Raw genomic sequence first — 25,677 nt, forward strand, 5'->3', positions numbered from 1 at the left:
GACTGTGCATGACTATTCAGTGCAACCGAAGGTGCTCTGTCTGCTCGTGGAACACCGAGAGCAGAAAACAACATGCAAGCACGGTTAATACAAGTCGATCCACAAAGCATACTTTTCTGCCATGCCAATGTAGTCATTAGAGTCACAGTTAGAGAAACATTGAGTTGAATAATGTCAAAGCAAACAAAACGTAGACCACCGGGGCTCTGTGATCTAAAATGCCTACACTACTGCTACTTTAACAACAGTGGCCTATAGACTATGCAAGTATTTAGCATATATTAGTACAAGATGTGAACTCTTGCTGTGCAACCCAGCGTACGCCAAAAAAAAAAAAAAAAAAAAAAAAAGGTACCTTAATCCTTATCAAACAGTGACACCATAGGAAGGAATTGAGTACATTTTTCACATTTTATTTCTTGAGCACAGCACTGGGTTCAATGATGTAAATTCCTTTAAATAGGAGCTATTATGTGAATTTCTGAATCAAAAGGATGAACAAAGTAGCATTACCCCCCATACCCCCATTGCTATGCTGTATTTCCCCCCCTTTATAATGGCTATATTTTCGTGTCATTTACCAGTAGCCTATTTCATAAGGTAGAGTAAGGAAAAACAGTAATTGCACTTTTCTGAAAATTGATTGTAATCCTATGATTCAAAGTTTGAGTTAGACTTAGCGTATTTGACTTTTTATGATCTTGTTATAAATGACAGCTATACATATCTAGAAAGTAAACATGTGATGGATTTAGAGAGAATAAATGTGTAAAAATGTTGTCTCTCAACGTTCTCCTCTGATAGCAGAGGGAGTCCACAGAGAATACACATCAGTAATCACCAGACTATGTGTTGTTAAATATACATTAAAAAGCATTTCACACTTTCATTTTTGCTAGTAACTATGAGATACGCCTGGAGGTCGGACTTAAAAATCCTGCAGTATAATGTCAGGCAATCCATTTCGGTGTGGATTGAGAAAAATCTGTTCAAACACTTAAATAATGACTCCGTCATCTTCTAGGGCACAGCTTCTTCCCACCAGTACAGGATACTGGGCAACCCTCTGTGAACAGCACTTGCTCCAACCCTTGACTGTCACCTTACAGAAGCATAAAATCGTCTTAAACAACAAGACAAGAGCCTTATTAATTACAAAGAGGAAACTCATAACATTATAATGGAGAAACCTAGCAGACACCACCCTAACCAAGTTGTCCAAGAAACATTACCCGGTGATGAGGAACATCACGGACCTTGTGTGAGATAGATACATACGTGTATACATTTATACTGAGAAGGGCACACGGCTGCTTCCGTGGCATGCTTGCCCAAAAATTTATACCTCAATCTAATTATGAGAAAACATCAGATAAACCAAAACTAAAAGGCATCCTGCAAAACGGTCGCAAGTATTCGTCAACGTGTAAATGTCGGGAAAGATTTTTAAAAACTCAAAGACCTAAGATTGGTTACGGATCGGAGGAGACTAAGAAGACAGGACAAATAAATGTGAGATTCTAGGGATCCTAGACCAGAAAAAGAACACTAGTGGGAAAACTGGTAAATTTGCAATAAAGTCTCTAGATCAGTTAGCAGCATGGTATCAATCCTAATTTCTTGGTTTCAACAACCGTCCTATGCTCACGTAAGATGCTACGTTAGGGGAAACAGGATAAAGGGAACTGCAGTATTTTTGCAATGGAGAATTCTCTCTCGTAGACCGTTCTACTCAGCCTTGCAACATGAAATTCCCTCTGGACCACAATCGTATGGTCTGAATCATGACACCTAAAATTTGATAAAAAGGCAACACTTGTCATTTATTTAAATTACTTAAAAAAGAAGCTCTAATAGTTACATGGTACTCCTTATAAGGCTCATGGCTAGCATTCTATCATTTTCTATGTGTGGGGGTGTCCAGTCCTACATAAAGTCAAATACAGATGTCCCTCCCTCATCTTGTAGGAGAAATTAGCCTTCAGATCAAACACCCTCAGACAGCTGTCTGTTCACATTAGTCGTACAAATGACGTGCACACACGGTGACCCTGGATGATCCTGGAGTCGGGCAGTAGCCATTTTTTAAAAAGTTAATTGCTCACAGCAACGGGTCTCCCTTCCATTCTTTTTTGGGGCAGGGAAGTAAAGGAGAGTGTTGGTGTTGTAAATAAGCAGAGAAATACATTGTGATTTTGCAGAGATTATCTCATTTGAGCGTTACAATAGCTTCCAGAGCTCAGCAAATGTGTAACAGATGAGACACCGGAGGTGAGATGGCTTAAGGTTGCGAAGATGCTAACTGGGGTCCAGGACTTGAACCCAGAAATTCTGACTCCAAGCTCGCTGAGGTAAGTGACTGTCACCCATGAGGCCATTTTGCAGGTGGGCACACTGAGTCCGTGATGACAGGGAGCAGGGCCTCTCCTGAACAAGGCTGGGCTCCAGAGCGCTGTAATGTCCTCTTCTACACTATTTGTCTTTTAACCATCAAATCCATTTTCTTGATTGTTCTTTTATGGAGGCTTTCACTACGGAAACCCAATCTGAGCAAGGTACAGCCATTTCTTCCTCAGGTTCTTCCCAGGTAGCCTGCAACTAAATCTGCATATCGATAACGTACTTACAGAGCTGGCAGCCTCCGGCATTAAAACAGGCCTTAGAAACCATAGCAGCTGCTTAAACCCACCTGAGGCATCTCCTTCCAATCACCCTCCGGTCTTCCCTCCCCTAACGGTACACAGCAGTCCCATATGGTTTCTCTTTTCTCCTGGCCTGCCACCACAATGCCTGCTATTTCTAAATCTACTGCCTTTCAGACTCTTTTCTAGGCCTGAGTGGCTGCCTCCACTAAAAAGGAGACTGTTATGTTAAAGCACTTACTTCTGGTGGAAGAGGTCCAGGCTACTTCGCTGGTAGCCTGAATGATAAAAGGGAAGCTTCGTTTATCGTGGTAACAGAAGCATCCATTTATATTTACACAGAAGGACAACACAGTCTCTTTGTAAACAAATGTGCTTGGGGACGGGACAAATATCTACACTGCATACTCCCAACTGGAGTCCTCCTGACAGGGTAACCTCTGGATCCAGGCAATGTGAAGTGCCACCAAAGTTCTTTCCAAAGAAGCCATCATTCATCAAGATGATCTAAGACCATCACGTTCACAAATAGAGAAACTGCAGCAAGAAAGAAAGTTGACTTTCTCATGCAACAGAATGGGTCTGAAAGCCTCAACGCTAGAAATGAACATCACTTTTAGCATATCCTCGGATTAAACCGGTTGAAGGGAGTTAGAAATCATCAAAGGGAAAAAAGAGAGGCCAAGGTTCTTTTTTCCTGAAGATCCTTGTGACAGAAGTTAGCACGATGTGGTGCAGTGATTCTCAAACAGTGGCTTAAGACTCCTCTGTTAAGACAAGACTTTCCACGAGTGGTCCACGTGCTATTCAAAAAGGGCTAGTCTGAGGGCTGTTATTTTCCTAAAACCAGTCTGCAGGTCATTGAGAGCAACCATTTGGAAACCTTCGGGACAACGGGACACTGCTGTAACAACTAAAGGCACGATCACTTCTTTTCAAAGTAAGTTTTATTTTATTGAACTTAAGTGTTGGCTTAAGACTGATTGGGGGGGGGGGGGGGAAACTGGTCCTTCCTCACAGATAGCTTGAGAAGTAGAGATCTATAATCTAGGCCCCCTTATCATGTCAAATACACTTTACCAGAGTAATTAAGAGCCATAAAGAGAATTAGGTATTATCACAGAATAAATATTAATCAAACAGAAATTCAGTCTGTTAGGCCACTAGGAACATCCTGACTACTGACCAACTCACACCGGGATGCTGGTCTCGTGCATGAATGATAAATCACATCAGAGTGCGTAACTAGAGTCTTGTCCTTCCCGTTCGATTTTGTAGTTGGTGAGTCAGTTACTTTTAGGCTTCCCCATTTGTAACCAGCGTTCAGTGACCTTGAACCCTCTGCATTGGGGATTATTATTTATGAAATGAGGATAATAAGATTTACCCTGTTAAGTGAAATGCAAGGTATTAGGATAAGTATTGATTTCCTATGACAATAACTGGCTATCCTATTAATTAAAAGACGAGTAACACCAAATAATCCAGACCTATCAACCAGTTTTACTGGGTTCAGAAAAAGTATACAGCACTTAAAATATTTACATCTAAGCATTTTAAATGAAAAGACTTCCTTTTATTATTCACTGGACTGGTGATTATATCACTCAGTAGAAATCTGGCACCCAGTTCTACATGGCTCCAGAGTGATTTTCTAAAATCTTTCTTGCAGTAGGATCAATGATCATGGTTTCAGTGGTTTTATTTGAGCCCTTCCTTCATATCAAAGCACCTTATAGGATGCATAGTTTTAAAACCAAAGTCAAATACGACTGGTTTTTCTTATTTGAGGGAAAGGGAGAGTAGAGAAGGAAAGATGTAAAGAGACTGAAGAGAGACCAGATAAGAGGCTTTGGGATCATTAGACTGTCAGGTGACCTCAAGCCCAGAGAATCCCCGGCCCAAGAAGGAACCCATCTGTGTTCACAGCAGGCCACTGGCATGCCAGAGCACGGAGGGAAACACCGCCTTTCTTTCCATGCGTGGAAATGAGAGAGGAACACTGAACGTAGCAGAGATCTAGGGCTTCTTTGCTCTAGCAGTATTCTAATTATTAAGAAATCAGCCAATAGTTTAAGTCTCAAAGACAGGTGCAGAATAGTTTAATCTTCTACTCTATTTAATGAACTTCTTGTCAGTCAAATTTAAGGCACAATTTAAAGAAAAAATCCAAAAACGATTAGCTAAAGACTAAAAACGTTTCCCCTTTGATCTAATTTTAAAGCTTTTAATGAACTGTGGACCACCTAAAACAAAATCAGGTTTATGAGATGGAGTTTTTGATTTCATGCCTACATTTGCAGTGTACTATCTTAAGGAATTATTCCACCCTAACCATACTGGCAACTTATTTTCATGACCAGTTTCCCATTGGAATTTTCTATCCTTTCTCCTTCAGGATGAATTCGGATATCAAGGCAAGAGAAATGTGGTTGAGTAGAAGGTAGAGAAATGACCAAACTTCAAGCCTGTCCAGCTTGGCACTCGTATCAGGTAAAACTGAGCTGTAATTGCTGAGTTAAAAACTGATGAAACCATGCTATGCAAAACTTGAAACATAAATGTTGCCAGGCTTTCTAGATGTTTAAGTCTTAAGGGTAAACGAATCGTGGGAGATCTGCACAAAGGAATACTAACTACTGGGCAATGACGAGGAATAAACTATTGAGAGAAGCATAACCTTAAGAATGAAAGAAGTCAGACCTAAAAGGCTACAGACACTACCAAGCCAGTCAGAGGAATCATTTTGGAAAAGTAAGACTATAAGAACAGAAAGGAGATCACTAGTTGCCAGGGGCTGAGGGTGGCAGAAAGGGACTGACCGCAGAAGAACAGAAAGGAACTCTGGGGAGTGACGGTAACGTTCTACATCATGACTGTGCTGATGCGTATACGACTGTATCGATTGTACGTGTAAAATTGGTAGATTTTTTTGCATGGAAAGTATACCTCAGTGAAGTTGACTGAAAACATTAAACCATGAAAAGTGCATGAAATCTCACGACTCAACATTCACAACTTTCCCTATTTATACATGTATATAGGCCATCTTCTTGTTTCCTTCATTCTGTTGTGACCAGAAAAACAGAGACACATGCCTTCCTCCCCATTCTGTCCTATCCGTAGGGGGGTACACAACAATCCACTAACGTGAGGAGTAAACATGAGAATTTCTGTTTATTTTTTAACCTACAAAGACAATTTTTTGCTAATATTACTAATTGAGAAACAGCTTTACATATACTGGGGCGCAAGCGCAGGCATTTTTACGAAAGGGGTGCGTAGTCATCAAAATCGGAGGTTGCTCCTCTACGGAGCTAATATTGACACGTGGCAGGCACGTACCATGCACACACGTCTTGTCAAACACTCTGGAAGAAGCTGATGAAGGGCAGTCAGTTGGGTAATTCACCATAGCTCACCTTCACCTGTGCCTTTGTGCTGGCCTCTTGGTTGGGTGGATATGTGTCAAGGAAGTGACCCAGAAATTAGGAAATATAACATTTAACTGCTGGGTGACTTCAGGAGCAAGTGATGGGCTCAGACTATTATCTCAGATGTTATGAACAGGGGCACTCCGTCAGCTTCATATGGGGGGCTGTAAATGGAGAGCTCACGGACACCACCTGAGAGTTGGATAGGGTTGGCTATGATGACTGAAAGCACTACCTACAGTTTTAAAGAAAAAAGCTTATAGGAGTCATAAAACTTTCAGTCCTCGTCTCTCCCATTCCCCCACTAGTGACCTGTTTTGGAACTCACGTGGGTCCATATGTAACAAGCAGCTATTTCAATTTTAAACTGTCTTTCTAAAGTCAAGTTACTTTTAAACCTCGTCTCTTCAGCCAAACAGTTTAACTGGTGTGGGCGCTCTCCACTCGCATCAGAGCTATTTTTTTCCCGTTTTTGGTTAGATCATATTTATTGCTCTAATTTATACGACTTGGCAATCTGAAGTGTGTACGGGTCAAAGTTTGTGTGCCTGTGTGTATGTGTGTGTGTAAGCAGGCGAGAAGGGGAGATGAATAAAAATGGTGAAACCAAAAAATTCTTATTGAAGATAACAGATTCTGGGAAGCACTCAGGGAAATTTTTAAAGCAATATTGTGATAATTTCTGAGAAACACTTGAAATTATGTGGGAAAACAACTTGGCATGCTTATTTGTTTTAGCAAATTTACATTTAAACACATATTTCCGGGAGGGCACTGACTAAGATGCGCCACTAGCATATACAGTGTACACTGGAGCAGTCTGCTTGTGTAAGTAAACAAAATTACACTCTTCTTTATTCACACAGAGTTCTTTTAGGTGATGGTGCTTTCCCAGTGTTTCAGCCTAATGTTTCCAGGCCAGCTGAAACCACTGTAATATCTGTAGGCAGAGTGAAGCATACTCATTTATACCATGATTGCACCAAATGGTTCAAATTAGACTTGATAAAAAAAAAAAAAAATCAACATTTGTTTTGGGTAATGAAAACCCTACTCGATTTCCACGATTTGGAAATTTGTGTTTTGCAGACTTTCTGAAGAGCATCACTTTACCTTCAAAATACAATGTTGACCAGTCCATTCTTGCCTCCTCTGCCAATCCTCTTGCTTTCTCTAGGACACAGGTGTCCCATGAGAAAGAATCAACGGAGTGTGGCACAGACAGAAAGGAAAACTTCCAAAGAAAAATCAAGACTGGACTTTGTTAACATTTATGCACATTTATCCCTTTTGGAAAACAAATATGCTTCCCTCATAAACCCAAGCCCATCGTCGTCAGGAAATGAGTGTGTGGACATCAGAGCTACGTATATATTGGCTGGCTGTGACTACAAAAGCTGGTGCTAAATTCAGTACGCCCAGATTATAAAGAACTTGCTTGAAATACCTTCCCAATTCCTCTTTTTCCGCCCCCCCCCCCCCCCACAAGGAGAAATGAACTCTATAGGAATATCCACCACTGGTTAAAATGATAGAGCTCGCAGAAAACTTTGCATTGAAGAAGTTTCTGTCAAGATGAGAATCTTACTAGTCCTTGCTAACACTGAGGTGTCCTCTCTATAAATACTGTTTGCACATAGGGATCAACTAAAAGTTACTTATCATGTACATGTACGTGTACACAAACATGGACCTGCACAAAAAGACTACCGTCCGGGGGTCACTGCACGAAACATCATAAATCAGTCTTATTATAAGATTAAAAATGCTCCACAGTGAAGAACGGTAGTATACTAAGGTAAGGCATATCAAATTACTTGCAAAAAAAAAAGTACAAAGTTAAGGAATGCTTCTTGGATGACACTGGAAGTTTGAAGGGAATGGCCCTTGACTGCAGTTGGGAACGGAAGGAAAAAGCAACATGGTAATTTTATGTGATTTTGAGGTGTGGCTTTGATAGATTTTTCAGTATATAAATTTCTGTCATTTCTTTTTTTGATCCATATTTGAATCTATTTTTTTAGTGAAGATATATTTTAGAGGAAAAAAATTATTGATAAGTTGAACAATACAACCTCCCCAAATGATCACCTCTAACCAAGATAACATCAAAATGCCAGGGCACTAGTTTTAAATAGGTCTTGTGATTTTTAAAACATATTGTTTGACTTTTGATAAAAAATTCACTTTGTTATAGAATGTTCTTGACTATGGACCAGATAAGAGTATATATAATTAATTCAGAGAGGACTATCACTTCTCCCCTCAGTAACGGTCTGTACCGCATTTTTATTTTAAAAACTGTGATTATGATAGATCACTCCGGGGTTACAATACATTTAATCATAGAAACTCCAGCTAAGCTCTATTAAAGGCCTGTCAGGACTTCTTCTCTGTACCCAGGAATTTTAGCTTGTCTAGCTTAAAACCGGCTCTATGCATTTCCTCTATGGGTATTCGTTTGCAAATAAATAAAGCAGTTCCCTTGCTTTGCCATCTAAAAGATTTTCAGAGGAGTAAATTACTTTCTTCAATGCATTTCAACAACTGCATTTCAAAGATTCCAAGGTATTTTTCAAATGACCTAGCTCCATTGTAAATCAAACCTGAGAAACTTTTAAAGACACCATACATTTTAATATTTAATAACAGGGACTTCCCTGGTGGTGCAGTGGGTAAGACTCCGGGCTCCCAATGCAGGGGGCCGGGGCTCGATCCCTGGTCGGGGAACTAGATCTGCATGCCGCAACTAAGAGTCCACACGCTGCAACGAAAGATCCCGCGTGTCGCAACTAAGACCAGGTGCAGCCACAAATTATTTATTTATTTTAAAAATTTGATAACACTATCTTAGGAATCATGTAAGTTTCAAAATAGAAAATCTTAAATCCAGCTGATCTTCATTCCTAGCATAACAACCTTTTAATATAAAATTACCTGTGAGCCTCTAAGCACAGAATATCTAACCCTATACTAATGGGCTAAAACAGAATTTGTATCTTCAAGTTCCAAATTTTGATTATGCTTAATATAACTTACTCATAGTCAACCGTAGAGGAAAATAAAGAACATAGGTGAATGACACCTGAATTCTAGTCTTCCTTTGTCAATGACCAGCTGTATGACTGTCAAATCACCGACACCCAGTTTCGGTTTTCTCACGGTATAGGTAAGAGAAAGTAAACTTTACTAAACTTTCTAAGCCTCCCTAAACCCAAATTCCCTTATTTGACTATTTATTCCTAGAATCTGGACATACAAGACATTTCAATTAAAATGTTTCAAACCCTAAACTAAAAATTTCCCTTTTGACCCACTTGTGTACGTAAAACCTATTTTCAGAATATTTGTGTGTATGACTGAAAATATGCCCTCATCCGGTTATTGTATTGTTCTCTTAATATACTCTGGATGCTTCCTTTGATGCTTCTTATCGGTGATGTGATTAGAGGTACTAATTCTTCTGGATTAATGTTTACTCCTGGTCAATTTAATGATCAGTTCAAGTGAAAACTTCACTTGAAAACTAGGGAAACTGCTCAAGAAGTTCCTTCGAGGCCTTGGGAAGCGCCCCCCTCCCCCAAATCATCCCATCAGTAGGGTTTGTGAAAATTCTGTAAAACTTGAGGCTCAACCACTGCAAAATAAACGTTATACCTCCATAAAGCTATATAAGTAAATATCTGTAGATTTCCAGCGATCTCTGCAGTTCCAGGAAACAGCAGTATTTGTATATAAAACCCACCCCCTCAATTAAACCTTTTAAATACACACAGGTTATTTTGGAGATGATCACCATTGAGATGCTAGGGGGTAAATCATTTTATGGTTCAGGACAACAAAGGAACAGTTTGAAATCCTCACAGAAAACACTAGAAACGGGAGGAAGGAGAAGGATGGGCCCTGCAAGTGGTCTTGTTTTCTTCTCCCCTCAGACATACAGATAAAACCTGAGTCCTTGGACAGCTATAAATCTGCTTACTTTGCAATAAACAACACTCACCAGAGCCGTTGCTAGCATTTTTGCTTTGAGCTCTACATCTTCCAGTTTACCTTTCTTTCCACAACCGACATTCTGCCACCGAGTCTGCAGAAAGCTTCCGTCTATCTAGGCGTCTGTGCTGGGGCTTTACGTATCTAAACACAACTGCCAGAGACCCTGGCATTTCCTGATGGGCTTTTTTCCTCCTATAATGTCTGAAAAACAGCAAACACGGGTGCAATTTTTTTTTTTTCTTTCTTTTTTTCACGACGAAGGTGATTTTCAACATTAGGTAAGGGCCGCAACCTTCAGTCTCTGTCTGAAGGCTGTCTGTGCAACCGAGATCCTCAATCCTGGTACGTTATCCCAGCTTCCAAAGCTTGAATGGCCGATTCTGGCTCACGTATTATACTTTGAATCACTCCACAACTGAAACTGACTGAACCACCCTGAGGAACTTTAACGTATTCATTAGGATGTGAGGGAGCAGGGGTAGAAAGGAACTGAACACTCACTAAGCAGCATCCGATAAAACGCACACAGGACGGGGTGTGTGATTGAACAGAGAGATATATTGAGATTTAACTTTGTTCTTCTCTGGGTATAAGAATGGCAGTAGAACACAAAGATTAATTTCGTGCTTTAGCATTCATCAGGGAACAACACATTATTACTTGTAACACGTACACAAGGCTGTTGATGGATATACTTTCCTTTGATGGCTCAGATTAAACGTGTTCCTATAAGAGGCACCCTCACACGTGTGTGCGTGATTATAAATGTACGTACGCGTCATCAGTTTGAGTTTCTATGTATTTCTAAGCAGCTATCGGTGTAGCTATTGTACGTTTTATTTGGTCGCGAAATAGAGGTGATTTGGGGGTTGGTGGCTGACTGAAGAAACAGAGATCAAAACCGGAAAAAGCAGAGTAAATAATCAACATACGTTACTATAAGCCCAAACTCAGAAATCCAAAATAGAGGAGGGGAAAGCGTGCATTACGGAGCACAAGGTAATAACCGCGCCTGTATGCCTTAATACCCTCTTGTCCCAGCAGTCCTGACTTTCGAAGCAGCTCACTTCTCGACATTAACGGTAGTCATTTGGAGAGCAGCAAACGTGCCATTAGAAGCACTTTTACAAGTGTATATTCATCCACCAATTAGCTTAATGTGGACGCTTTCTGCATATTTTCTATCCAGGCTTGCACAAATCTTATTAATATTTCCCCCTAGCGCTTTGACAGATTACCTTGTCATTACGCATCCTGGAGCCTTTTAAACAATATGGGTAAACTACTGTTTGTGAGGTTAATGACAATTATCCCCTAATTACTGCATAAGTCACTCAGTCCACTTTATCTCATAGGCAGGGTTCTGCTCTGTGTATCTGCCATTGTGTCACCGTAAATGAATCTTGTATTGCTATGTTTATCTGCCATTGCCTTGTAAATTATACTGACAGGAGAATGAACAAATTACTGCATGTCATCACTTAAATACTGCTTCTGAAATTAAAAAAAAAAAAAAAGCAGCTTCGGCACAGTGCTTGAACTGTGATTTTAGCAGAGCACAATTAGTAAAAACGTATTTAATGTTTTCTGTTATATTTCAAGGCAGATAGCTTGGAATTTATAGTGAAGTCACAACAATGGCACTGATGTGGAGGGGGGAGGTGAGTGGAAGGTGAAGAGCAGTGGAGGCCAAAGAAAAAAAGGGTGAGAACAGAAATAGAAAGGCCAGCCCAACCTCCTGAATACATTTCCTATCATGTCATCATCATATCATTCCTATGTCACTCTTGAAGTATTTTCCAAGAGTCTTCAATTCCAAATCAAATTTCATGGGTTTGGGATAAGCCACACCCCTCAGCTAGAATAATTTTTTTTGAGGGGGGCGGGGTTACTTATAGCCAGTCCAGACATAAAACACAGCAACTGTGTAATTGAGAAGAGATAATATAATAAAGGCCACAGGCTAAGCCTATTTCATTGATACATTTCTAAACATTATTTTTAAACAGGTTCACAAACACTGTTTCCAAAGTTGCATTGGAAATTGTTTAACTGTGTTTACATCAATGAAATTAGTTTAGTCCACTGCTGCATCAGGGTAACTACATCTGCTCTGATACAATTTACAGGGAAGATAGGATAATCTGAACATCTTTAAATTTAAAAAAGTAAGGCAGATTGAGTCCACTGCGAAGGATCTGGAAGAATTTGTTTTTAACCAGAAATCTGTGATTCCACAGATTATCAGGTGAACAAATGTTTGCAATGAGAACAGGCAGAAATATCTGGCTTCCTGAGATGACTGCCATTTAATGAGTATCTTAAAACATTGTGAAATGAGAAACATTCAAAATGCCTCCATTTAAATGACACCAAGGTGGCTGACAACTGGCAAGCATAAGTAACGGGGCTGCGCCCATCTGCAGGACAGCTTTCAACTCTTAACTAGTTGGGCGTGTAGAAAGCTTGCATCAAATTGCCTTATGACAGCCACAAGTGTGTAAGGGAGGGCCCGCAGCACTGATGATAAAGCTATTTGGTGGAAGCATGCACACACGCATACACAGTACCTCCTGGGGCACTCACTGAACAGGCTGGAAGAAAAAGCTGCAGGAGAAAAGGAAAACAAGAAAGCCAGAGTTGACGGCCCGGCCCAGGGGCCTCGTGGAGCCCAAGCAAACCCCTAGGGCTCCCTCTGATCCCCAGGACTGATCTTAGTGTCTGTTCTGAGTTCAGTCAATGCAGCTTCAACCAAGCAAGTGCTGCAGGCAAAAATGAAAGCGCCATACGATGTTCTTTGCTTTTAGTGTGTTAAGCCAAAGTTAAGAGTTACATCAGTTACACCAGTTAAGACTGACTTCAGTGTGACAACCACTAAGGGGTTAAATTTTTCCTGATTTTTTAAAAACTATCTAAGCTACCTATGGATATAGAACTGAGGAAAAGTGGATTTCCTTCTTCCTTTTTTGGAAGGTGGCTTTCTAAATCATTAATTTTCTTTTTCTTTTAACATTGGATTTTCTTGCCCTTTTTTTTTTTTTTTTTTTAAACCTTGCTAATGGTGCAGCCACTCTGCTCCGTTGGGGAAGGCGGAGATGGTGTGCATTTAGGGGAGATAAGCTCCTGGTGTCACCTCAGAGAAGATGAGTACAAACAGTACTTTCTTGAGTTTGGGAAGTCAGTGCCAGTTATAGAAAGGGAGACAGTCCTGGAAGGATCCATATAAGTGCCCAAAGGAATCTGGATGAAGACAGCCATTAAGAAAACAAATAGGATTTCCCTGTTCACTTTAATCCACTCTTTACAGACTTTTATCCAATTTCCAAAAACTGAGACTGACAATATTTTACTCCTCTTCCTAACAAACCCTGAGGGGCTTCCTACTGTGAACAGAATAAATAATAAATATCCTTACCTGGCATTTGCAGTCCCCTCAATACAAACCCAGCCTACCTTTCCTACACCATCTCCTGCCAAGACCTCTGAAGCTCCAGCTACAAAGAGCTTCTTGCCATAAATACCAAGTTCAGCAAAATCTCACCTACTTCTGAACCCTCTGCTCCTGACACCATCCTTCCCATCCTTCGAGACCCAACTTAAATGAACCTCTCTCTGACATGGTACCCTTTTCCTTCCTTCTCCCCACTCCCAGCAAGAATTACCTGACCCTCCAGCAAACTGCTTATACTTCTATGTCATGTGTGTCTCTTTATCACAGGACTATTGTACTTTATATCCCCACTGCCAACATGAATCAGTACTGAATGAATTCATTAATACCATGAATGCAGGAGTTGGGAGGAAACTTAGAAGTCATCTAATGCCACTTTTTAATTTTACAGATGAGAAAATTAACAAATAAGTATCTTGCCCAAGTTCAGGAAGCTAAAGTGTGAGGAGCTAACTTGAGATAATCCATCCAGCCCCCATGACCTGGTCTAGTGCTTTCCCCACAATACTATCCCTTTTCTCCTGGCGTAATGATTCTTGACTCAGGAGGGAGAACGTCCACTCCATTCTACTGCCATGCCCTGGGTGTGAGTAGATTCCAATCAACTGGGACTCTCTACCCCACACCAGCCCTAGCTGGAAGCCACTTCCCCCTGGACTGGACTCCCCTGCTGACCATCAGGAAGGTATCCAACACAAATGGGAAGTGATTCCCCAAGATCACTGGTGCAGGGAGGCAGCTTCATTACGAGTGTGCTGGGGGTGAGAAAAAGTTGAGAACATCAGCTTTAGCCATATATGTATATGTGTGTGTGTGTATATATGTGTGTGTATATATATGTGTGTGTATACATATGTGTGTATATGTGTACATATATATGTGTATGTGTGTATATATGTATATGTGTGTGTATACATATGTGTGTATGTGTACATATATGTGTGTGTGTGTATATATGTATATGTGTGTGTATATATATGTATATGTGTGTGTGTGTGTATATATGTATATATTTTTTTTCTCTCTCTCTCTCTGCAAGTACCGGAAAATTATCTAATGCTCTTGAAAAATGCTTTTGGTATGACATTACATTTATGTTGGTCATTTTTGGGGATCAAAGTTAAATCCTGGTATACAAGAAACTAGAAAGCAAATGCAACAGCGTCCTGCACATGGTCAGCATTGTATATCTGCCTACAGAGTGAAGACATGCATTAAATCAGTTTAATTTAGACACATAAATGACAAACCACCACAGTTAGAGACGCGTGTGCACGCACATCCTTCCTTCCTTCATTTTATCTGTGGAAAATAACTTCACACTTATTAATTCCTGAATCCTCATAGGCTCTCCCCATCGATCCTGCTCTTTCTCATCTCTGGCCTGCATCTGCTCTATCACTTTTCTAAGGAAAACGTCAAGTCTGAGGGTTTCTTTAGCGATTCTGCCTTGTAGACCCAGCTGCTCAAGAACTGTCCTCTGAATTCTGAAAACAAAACAAAATCTGAAACACACAAAGGCATGGAGGCCAATTTTTTTTTTTTTAAGTGAAAATGTTATTTTCAGGCTCTGAGACTGCTTTAAATAATACACAGTTGACCCTTGAACAATGGGGTTAGGGGCGCTGACCTTCTGAACAGTCGAAAATTGGTGTATAACTTGTAGGTAGCCCTCCATATAGGAGGTTTGGTTCCTCTGTATCCGTGGCTCCACATCTGAGGATTCAACAAACTCTGGAATATGTAGGACTGTTGTATTTACTATTGAAAAAAATCCAAGTGTAAGTGGACCCACACAGTTCAAACCTGTGGGTCAACTGTAGTCAGTATACTAGAGTTCAAGGGTCAACTGTAGTCTCTGGGCTTGGTTTTCTCACATATGAAATGGGTAAAAATAGCTACCTGCTAGAGTTCTGAGGGTTAAAGAAAAATCATAATACCTACACTTTGTTGAGCCCTTAAAATGAGTCGGGGGGGAATCTAGTTAACATATATGTATTATGCTCATCTACACTCAAATCAGGTTTGAGGTACTATTACCAAATCCGCTTTACAGATGGAGAAATTGAGGCACATCAAAGTTCATTAATTTGCCTAAGGTCATAAAGCTAGTAATTTCTGGAGCCAGAGTTCCAACCAGCGATCTGAGTCTAGGACTACACTGAAATGCCTTGCACAGAAGGCACTCCTGTTTGTCGCCCCCATGCAAGCCTCCACATCAGGGCCTTTCCTGTTTTCTCTTTTCCCACTGTTCTCTCTGAACTGAAATCCAGGGTTGGATGACTCAGTTGTCCAGTCACATACCTGTCTCTTTAATACCTATCCTCACAAGCTTAAGTAATGTCCCACATTACTTCCTAACTGGATTATTTTAATCATTCCTCATTCTTCCCATTTATTCTTTTCATCTCACTTACATTTTGACTACATTCTGATGTCAAGTTGCTTTCGCTAAAGTTCACCTCTGGTCACATTACAACCTCTCCCTCCAAACTAAACTTCAGTGGCTCCCCTCTGCTAAATGATTTAAGCATAAATTCTTCCCGCTGGTATTCAAGAACTGCCCTAAATCTAGCTCTTAAGTCTTCCTTCTCTTGTGCACACTCTGCCATTGGAACTGGACAAGTCAGCTGTCAGTGAACACACGACACTTGCTCACCACACCACATTTTTGTTTATTCCGTCCCTTCCACTTTGGAAGGCTGTCACCAATTTTCTGGGGGCCCATTATCACCCAAGGCCCTCTTTTCAACGATTACTTCTATCATAAATCCTGTGATCTATCCAGAATTCCCATCTGCTTTTCATGTGATTTTTTTTTTTTTTTTTTTTTTTACCATATTCCATCTTACAATATATGAGTAACGCGCAATCTCGGATAATCCCTTACAGTGTAACCAGACCCTTGAGTATAAAGGCTCCAGGACACTCAACTTTATACCCCTATAGCAACCAGGGTTATGCCTTGCAAATTTTAAACAAATTATGTTGGCTTTATACTTAATTCATTTCTGTTGACAAGTGACCACTTGTCATTTCTATAAACCCACTATCTTCAGACAGATGCTTACTAGCTATCTAAAATAGTCAGTATGAGTCCAAAACCTAAGTTGTCCAACACCTGGTTAGGCAATCACACACGCAAAGGCAGATATCCAGAAGTTTTCTACTATGTACTTAAGAAATAAAAATATGAATATTTTCCAATGGAAGTAAAAAATTCACTTTTCTCAAGATATTTTGAGACCTTGGTTGGGCCTATGCTTCTGAGTTCACTTTATCACCAGATTATTTACAGGTTTGGGGATAAAAACTTAAATTTTCTAAAATGCAAAAGGGAATGACAATACAGGAAAAGAGTGACTGTCATAGGAAAGTGAGCTAGGAGGGGAAAAAAAGAGAAATTTAGGGATGAGGAACTAAGTATTGGAAAGAGAGCTCAAAAATGCAAATACAGAATATGAATATACATTTAAAACTTGACAGACTAGAAACAACTTCCACTTGTGGCCAACAATGAATTACTCAATGTTAAAACTGAATTATTAGAACATTTAAAATAATTTAATTGAAATAGTAAGTACTTGCATTCTGGCCAGGGTTCGAGGAATATCAGCATGAGCAGATACGGTAGAGGAAAGGAGTAGGAGAAAAGTCTCTTTTATTAAGATTTGGTAAAACTAAAATGGCAAAGAGAAAATTAATACCTAGGTATATGAAAGTAGAGATTGGAGTAGTCAATTTTGAATATATCAATTGAATTCTTAATAGGGAACTCTAGTTGTGTACCAAAAATAAAATGCAAAGAATAGGGAGAAAAAAAAGCACAGAAAATGGACGTGGATGAATTAACATGAAATGTATTAAAAAAGAATATTACAGAAGGCCTTTACAGCTAGTCTAAGTTAAAAATATAAAAGGCTTTCATTTCTAATTTTATTGAAAAAAAATTTTAATTTGTATGGAAACACAAAAGACCCCGAGTAGTCAAAGCAATCCTAAGAAAGAAAAATGGAGCTGGAGGAATCCGGTTCCCTTACTTCAGACTATACTACAAAACTACATTCATCAAAACAGCATGGTACTGGCACAAAACCAGAAATATAGATCAATGGAACAGGACAGAAAGCCCAGAAACAAGCCTATGGTCAATTAATCTACAACACAGGAGGCAAGACTATATAATGGAGAAAAGATGGTTTCTTCAATAAGTGGTGCTGGGAAAACTGGACAGCTACATGTAAAGGAATGAAGTTAGAACATTCCCTAACACCATACACGAAAATAAATTCAAAATGGATCAAAGACCTAAATGTAAGACCAGATACTATAAAACTCTTAGAAGCAAACAGAGGCAGAACCCTGTCTGACATAAATCACAGCAATATCTTTTTGGATCCACCTCCTAGTGAAAATAAAAACAAAAGGGACCTAATTAAACTTAAAAAGTTTTGCACAGCAAAGGAAACCATAAACAAAACAAAAAGACAACCCACAGAATGGGAGAAAATATTTGCAAATGATGCAACAGACACAGGGGATTAATCTCCAAAATATACAAACAGCTCATGAAGCTCTATGTCAAAAAGACAAACAACCCAATCAAAAAATGGGCAGAAGATCTAAACAGACATTTCTCCAAAGAAGACTTACAGATGGCCAGCAGGCACATGAAAAGATGCTCAACATTGCTAATTATTAGAGAAATGCAAATCAAAACTACATGAGGTATCACCTCACACCAGTCAGAATGGCCATCATTAAAGTCTACAAACAACAAATGCTGGGGAGGGTGTGGAGAAAAGGGAATCATCCTACACTGTTGGTAGGAATGTAAATTGGTACAACTACTATGGAGAACAGTACGGGGGTTCCTTAAAAAACTAGAAATAGAACTACCATATGATCCAGCAATCCCACTCCTGGGCATATATCTGGAGAAAACCATAATTTGAAAAGATACATGCACCCCAATGTTCACTGAAGCACTATTTACAATATCTAAGACATGGAAGCTTTTATTCACCTAAATGCTCATCAACATAGGAATGGATAAAGATGTGGTACATATATACAATGGAATATTTCCCATCCATTAAAAAGAATGAAATAATGCCATTTGCAGCAACGTGGATGGACCTGGAGATTATCATACTAAGTGAAGACAGAGAAAGAGAAATATTTTATGATATCACTTATATGTGGACTCTAAGAAAATGATACAAAATGAACTTATTTACAAAATAGAAACAGACTCACAGACTTCAAAAACAAACTATGGTTACCAAAGGGGAAAGGTTGGGGGGAGGGATAAATCAGGAGTTTGGGATTAACATATATACACTACTGTATATATAAATAGATAATCAACAAGGACCTACTGTATAGCACAGGGAACTCTACACAATATTCTGTAATAATCTATATGGGAAGATAATCTGAAAAAGAATGCATATATGTATAGGTATAACCGAATCACTTTGCTGTACACCTGAAACTAACACAACATTGTAAATTTATTATCCTCCAACAGAAAATAAAAATTAAATTAAAAAAGATAAACGGTTAGAACTTCCAACATTTAATACATATTAAAGTATTTTTTTATTAAAAAAAGACTTTCACTTATTTTACTTTTCATACCTATTATCATTTGTTACTTCTAAACAGTGGCTGTGATGATTCCACAGAATATCAAAGGAATGACTTGTCTTAGAAACGTACTGGCTTTTATAACTAGCGAACTGCTTCTCTCCATGAACCACCATGCAATAAAACAGTTCAAGCCCCCTTTTAAGAAAATCAACTGTTTGTTGATTTTCTAAATCACCAGGAGGACTATTTACTTATGGTTATTTGAAGGAGATAAGGTAGTATTAAATAAAAATCATAAAGGAATTAAGTCACTTTAATAAATAAAAAAATTTTATTCATGGGGAGAATGCACACAACATTTCATTTTTTACTTTCTATGGAGTCACCTATCAAGGCAGGAAACAGGATTTGTGTCATCTCACCCATCTCCTCCTTCAGTGTCTATTTTCATGAAGTCTAAAATAGACACTGTCTGTAAATTTACACGCTCTATTTGCTCACGCTCACGTGTCTCAGGAGTAACGCATAGAGGTCACCCTACCAGACCAAAAGGTAAAGTGTATGTAGACTCTTGCCAGCAAAGGAGAGCACGACCAGGCCAGCTTGTACTTTCTCCCCCAATGCTCTCCTGAGTGATTATTTCTCAGCAGCACTTCTATTTCGCCTTCATTTCCCAGTGAGGAAGTAAGTAAAGAATCCTTCCAAATGGAGAGAGAGATTCAGAACTCTGGCAAATTCTCTTGTTGGTGTGGTGAGGAAAGGCAGATTCTAGATAAACATCTAAGAAGTGGAATAGGGTAATAACACCCCCCAAAATTAACCCTAATTGAAGGTAATTTTTGTTATTTTATTTTGCTAACTCAGAAAGCATTTCCAAATGAGGGCCGACTGCCACTGTATTCCATCAATGAGGAGAATTCCAGTTAGCACTGATTTCCGATTATTAGAAGAGTAGGTAATGGGGAAAATGTGTGCATGTGTGTAAGAGAGAAAGAAAAGGCGTTCTGTTAAGTCTCTCTCCTTTACACCTCAGTTCCAGGGCAGCAAGGAACAAGGAGTGAATTCACATTGATGTCTGAATGTGCCAGATGTGCCCACCTAATTATATTATAGTCTAAACATATTTACTAAAGCTCAACACCAAAATGAAGTAGTGCTTAGGAAGAAAATGGTACAGAGTGGGAGTATCCATAAGGCAAATCTTCAGGCACACTTTCAGGCCTCCTGCCTTCCTCCTTGTATGGAATCCTACACAAGTTAGGTTTTAACAACGGTTTGCGGGGTTCCCAAATGCTAACCCCAGGATCAGTAAGACGCACAGGACTCGGCATATAATCATGCTCACGGCTAAGATTTATTACAGAGTGAAAGGACACAAAGCAAAATCAGCAAAGGGAAAAGGGCATGGGGCAAAGTCCAGAAGAAACCAAGAGCATCCTTCAAAGAGTCCTCCCCACAAGGAGTCACACAGGATGCACTTAATTTCTCCAGCACTGAATTGTGACGACACATGTAAAGTGCTGTCTTCAAGGGAAGCTCCTCAGCAACTCAGTGGCCGTGGTTTTCACTGGGGGTTGGTCACATGGGCACCCTTTGCCGAGCACGTACCGCAAGCCAAACTTCCAGACTCCCAGGAGGAAAGCGAGTGTTCGGCAGAAACCATATTATTTGCACAAACAGCTTGGAACAGTGAGCTCCTCATCAATGACGGAATGCTGGGAACACTCCCCAGATCCAAGTTCCTAGATGCCAGTGAAGGGCCAATCTTGTAAGCAGGCCTTTCTAAAGACAGCAGCCTCAGGCCTGCTATGTTAACACTTTTCTGCACACCTACCCATCACTGTTTCAGATCTGTACTCCCAACTGCCATCCCACACAAAAACGAATTCAAGGATTGTGGTCCTAGATGGCCACAAGCTCAGCTCTGATACTTGATCCAGGAAAGGGCGTCCAGGTGGGAGACAGGGAGATGTCTGTCTTTATTTGCACACAGGGATGTGTGATTTACTGGTGCCCTCTATAGTGTCAAGTTAAGTTGAGTCAAAAGACACTACTGAAAACACGGTTTGTACCTAAGAGGAAAACACCCCTACCATTATAAATTGTACAATAATACATACATGAGATTAATAGAAGCCTATTAATAGATTAATACATGCATGAGATTCATGAGGTTCATAGAAGCCAAGGGACTGTGTTAGCTTCATTTCCTTTAGAGAACATCCACTCAAATGAGTATTTAATGTATCAAATGTTATTTATTAGAAGATGCAACTAACGGTTCCCCAAAAGAGCCCTCTGGTCCAGTAGAGGCTGGAAAAGCAGCTTTTGTGGGCACTTTCAACATTCACTTCTAATAACAAAAATCAGTATGGGGATGTTTACAAATCTCTTGGTTTTGATTTTATATTAAAAGAGGGAAAAGAGTCTTCATTGTTGTCTACAACTGGCTTGTCAGTTCTTAGTCTACCAACGTGACATCCAACTTATTTATGGAAATCTCCTAGAAACAGAAGATAACTTAGGAAAAGGAAATCAATATAGCATTTTGGTTTCAAACCAATCCACCGACTATATGTGAAAGTATACAAAATAAAATTCTAATTTCAAGTCACATTTCCTAAAGCACTCTCACAAGGTAGAGATTGACCCTCAGATCTAACTAAAGGGCTCTCAGAAATCTGCATTAAAGAGAGAGGTACGGGGCTTCCCTGGTGGCGCAGTGGTTGTGAGTCCGCCTGCCGATGCAGGGGACACGGGTTCGTGCCCCGGTCCGGGAAGATCCCACATGCCGCGGAGCGGCTGGGCCCGTGAGCCATGGCCGCTGAGCCTGCGCGTCCAGAGCCTGTGCTCCGCAACGTGAGAGGCCACTACAGTGAGAGGCCCGCGTACCGCAAAAAAAAAAAAAAAAAGAGAGAGGTGCGATGTGGACTTGGCTTCAATGAAAAGTAATGACCACTGTTCACTAAGCACTCACTATGTGCCAAGCACTAAGGGCAAAAGCACTTTACCTGCGTTACCCCCCTTAGTAACCCTGTCACTCAGTGCACACATGAGGGCTGGAAACTGCATTGCAACTCAAGTCCAGAGCAAGGGGAGAACGTTGAGCAAATACATGCACTGTCCTTCTGTTGAGTTTGCTAGTTCTCGTAAGAGCACTCCTGCTGAGTGGGGATATGGCAAAAGAAAACATGCCTTCCACGTCACACGCGCAAGGCAAGTGCAGAAACCTTAGTCTCTTGTGAATAACACCACTAATGGAAAAAAAAAAACAATTAGAGAGTTAAATGCAAGGCAAAATATACCCATATGCATGTATCTCCTCCTTCCCCCAGGATATTAGTCAGAGTTCAGTGTCATGAAGTAGCAGGTGTCCTGACATGTGTGATCGTGTTCTACAACACGACCTCCCTCCTAACGCAAAAGGGTCCAATGCTCACAAGTAGCTAGAAAAGAAGAGACACAGCAACGCCTGGAGTCCTGACTGAGGGTGTGCTTCATAAACAACATTCTGGGAGTTTCCCGGCCTTTGTAAGTAATGCTCTCAGGCCACAGGTGCTGGATTTGTTTTCTGTGGCTTGAGGGTAAAGCTCTCTGCAATGGATTTTACTGAAGATAGCAGGTGGGATGTGAGGCTCTGGGCAAAATGAAACATGGAGGTCTTTGATCACTCCAAGCCAACAAGGAAGAACACACCTATGTGTAAAAGTCCCTGATCCGAGACCATTACCACTCTCCACAGAAGCACAGGCAACACGCGGCAGGAGAACGGGGACTCAGGACCTGGGCCGGAGGCACCCACACACATAGCAACAAAGCAAACAGCATGCAAACAGCAGCTGCACTGACATTCAGCAAAGAGGGAGGAGGCTGGTTTTTAGATCTTACATGGGAGAGAACAAAGACAGCCCAATTAATCACAAGGAAGACAACTGGGAAGTTGAGGCTTCTGCACCTATCCACAAAAAAAAAAAAAAGAAAAAGAAAAATCACGGCAAATGCATATATTCTGACATATATCTTTCATATACATAAACCACAGACTGCACAGACTTCCTATGGCCACAGCTGCCAGCTCCATTATCCCTTTCTGTAAGGGCTTTGAGAAAGGAAAAAGAAATAGGGTAAAAATATTTCCATTATATACGGAATGGACTGTTGCCAGATAAATATTTTTTAGCCTTCAAGAACATTTTAGTATGGATTTCTGGCAAAATTTTTAATCATCAAATCAATATTTTATTAAAGTTAATAACACCAAACAAGAGGCCAACTCCAAGTTGTATCACAGAAGTCACAGTTTAAAAAGGAGCCATAGCTTACAATGGAAGGGAAATTCTGAAAAAGAGCACAAGAGATCTTTGACTATCAGGAAAAAAAAAAAAAGGCTAAGCTCTAACAATCCTAAAATACCCTCTCCACAGAAGTAAGGGGAGGCAGAATGGAGTGGAAAAACGAATCATATCAAATAAAAATAAAATAAGATACAGTATAGAGTGTGAAGCCACAAGTCTGTGCTCCAGTACCAAGCCTTTTCCTTACTAGCTGTGACCACGATGAGCCTCAGTTTCCCAGCTGGGAAACTAGATAGTAATACCTGACTTTTACTGTTATCCTTAGGATTATTAGTCATTATTAGGGTTGAATTAAGTGAAGTACAAATACTCATGACAGGCCTTGCCAAATTCCGAGGCACACTGCAGGCACTCAGGAAATGCTTGCTCATAGATATACTTCTAGCTTTCGCATAAATCCAAGGATTATCTGAAATCTTGGCCTTCCATCTAGAAATCTGTATAATACGATCTGCTGAACTGCATATATAACAATAAACAATGAGTGACACAACAGTCACTTGTCACAAAGACAAAGGTTAAGTGTTCATAAATTATATTAATAGTCTTTACTGCAAAAACTACTTTGATCAGCTTAAGATTCTCTTGGTTACAGGTGCCATGTAAAACATGCAGAGATAAGATTCTTACTGTAATAACAGCATCTTTTCTGAATACTTTTCAAGGGAATATCATTCACTGAGTCAATGACAACTCCTTTTAAAAAACAATTATTTTACCCTTTTAGTTTACTGTTTTTTGGATATTGGCTGTGTGTGTGTGTGTGTGTGTGTGTGTAAAAGAGAACACACGTGTGCAGAGAAATCAGAGGACACACATGTGCTTTGTTTGTTTTTAATAAAAGTATGGCAGGAATCTGTTTCTGCTTCTCCAGTAAACAGAAGTTCCTTCAGAGAAGAGAGAAGCCACTTGAATGAGGAGTCATGACGCAATGAGACCCAAATACTTCACAAATGAAGCAATCAGATAGGTGACTTCGTAAATATTTAATTAATCCTCTACAAGTCTCCTAAGTGAGGCCTCATAGATGCTTATATTTTTAATCTGCTATGAATAAATGCTTCAATCCAGTGCCTGCATTCCAATGACCCAGGACTAAACAGGCGAGTGTAGATGGTTTCGGGTATCACAGGTACGACTCCCTGTCAAGACACAGAACCCAGTGACATGCCCCTCACCAGGGACAGCTCACTCCAGTGATTCAAGGAGGTTACAAAAGCGCAACAGGCCTTAATGTCAGCTACGTAGTTTTACATACCTACCGTGTCAGGGGCTCTCAACCTTCCTGGGAATTTATTCTGATATAAGAGGTATTGCTTTGCTAACACCTTCCACCTGCCACTGAGCTGGAAGGCTGCTCGCTTCTCCTGGGCTTCCAGTTCACCGATGCTGGGGATGGGCTCATCCAGGTATGTTAAGTAAACACAATCTTGCTTCTGCTTCCTAGAAAATAATTTTTGTAGCGCCTCTCCTTGATTTCACGCTCATACTTCTAGTTGTAGACATCCACTTACAAGATAAATTCATATCTGCCTGCTTCGCATCATGTGCGGTTCCTATTAACATTTAATAAGTGTCCGTCGGCAAGTCTGTGGACCGCTCTTCCACCCGCTCCCCCCTCAGAAATCCTCCTGCTGTCTCTGAGCTAACCCGGGATCTCTTCCCTCTCATTCTTTATTACTATTATTTTTTATAACCCCAAACCGTCTCCATTCACCGGCCAAAGAAAAAAGTTATTCACGCCTGTTGAAACATGGCATGTGATGTAAATGAAATTTGGCTTTACTCTAAGAATTAATAAAGTGATCCACCTAAAACAACTCAGGAGCAACCTCCTGAGATTTCTGCCCCCAACTTTTACTTCTACCCTACACCTGTATCTTCTCTACCCTCTCAAAAGTTTGAATACAATTTTTGCCTGTAAGTGCAAATTGGTGGACAGTGGGAACCAAGATCAAATCGTATGCCTCATGTTGGCAAAACGATTAACACAAAGAGTCAGAAACTGAGTTTGGAGAAAAGTGAAGGAAAAAACCCTACTAACGTCTGATAAGATCCAAGCTAACAGGAAGTGGCAAACTCACACGCAAAGGGCTTTAGTTGTATGACAGTAAAGACTCAATCTGCCTTCCAGCTACAATCATCCCCCGCTCTCACGCTGGAAATGGGGAAGGGAGAGAACACATCCTCAGCCTGTGATGGGG

The 25,677-nt window shown here is 40.2% G+C and overlaps 1 protein-coding gene across 7 annotated transcripts in view; it reads right to left on the reverse strand.

The window, feature by feature from the left end:
- The window catches only part of BNC2 (basonuclin 2), a 429,751-nt gene that overhangs the window by 27,647 nt on the left and 376,427 nt on the right, over positions 1–25,677 (reverse strand). The gene's annotated exons all lie outside the window — the stretch shown is intronic.

This window comes from Phocoena sinus, chromosome 6 (assembly GCF_008692025.1).
Source record: "Phocoena sinus isolate mPhoSin1 chromosome 6, mPhoSin1.pri, whole genome shotgun sequence".
Classification (NCBI taxonomy): Eukaryota; Metazoa; Chordata; class Mammalia; order Artiodactyla; family Phocoenidae; genus Phocoena; species Phocoena sinus.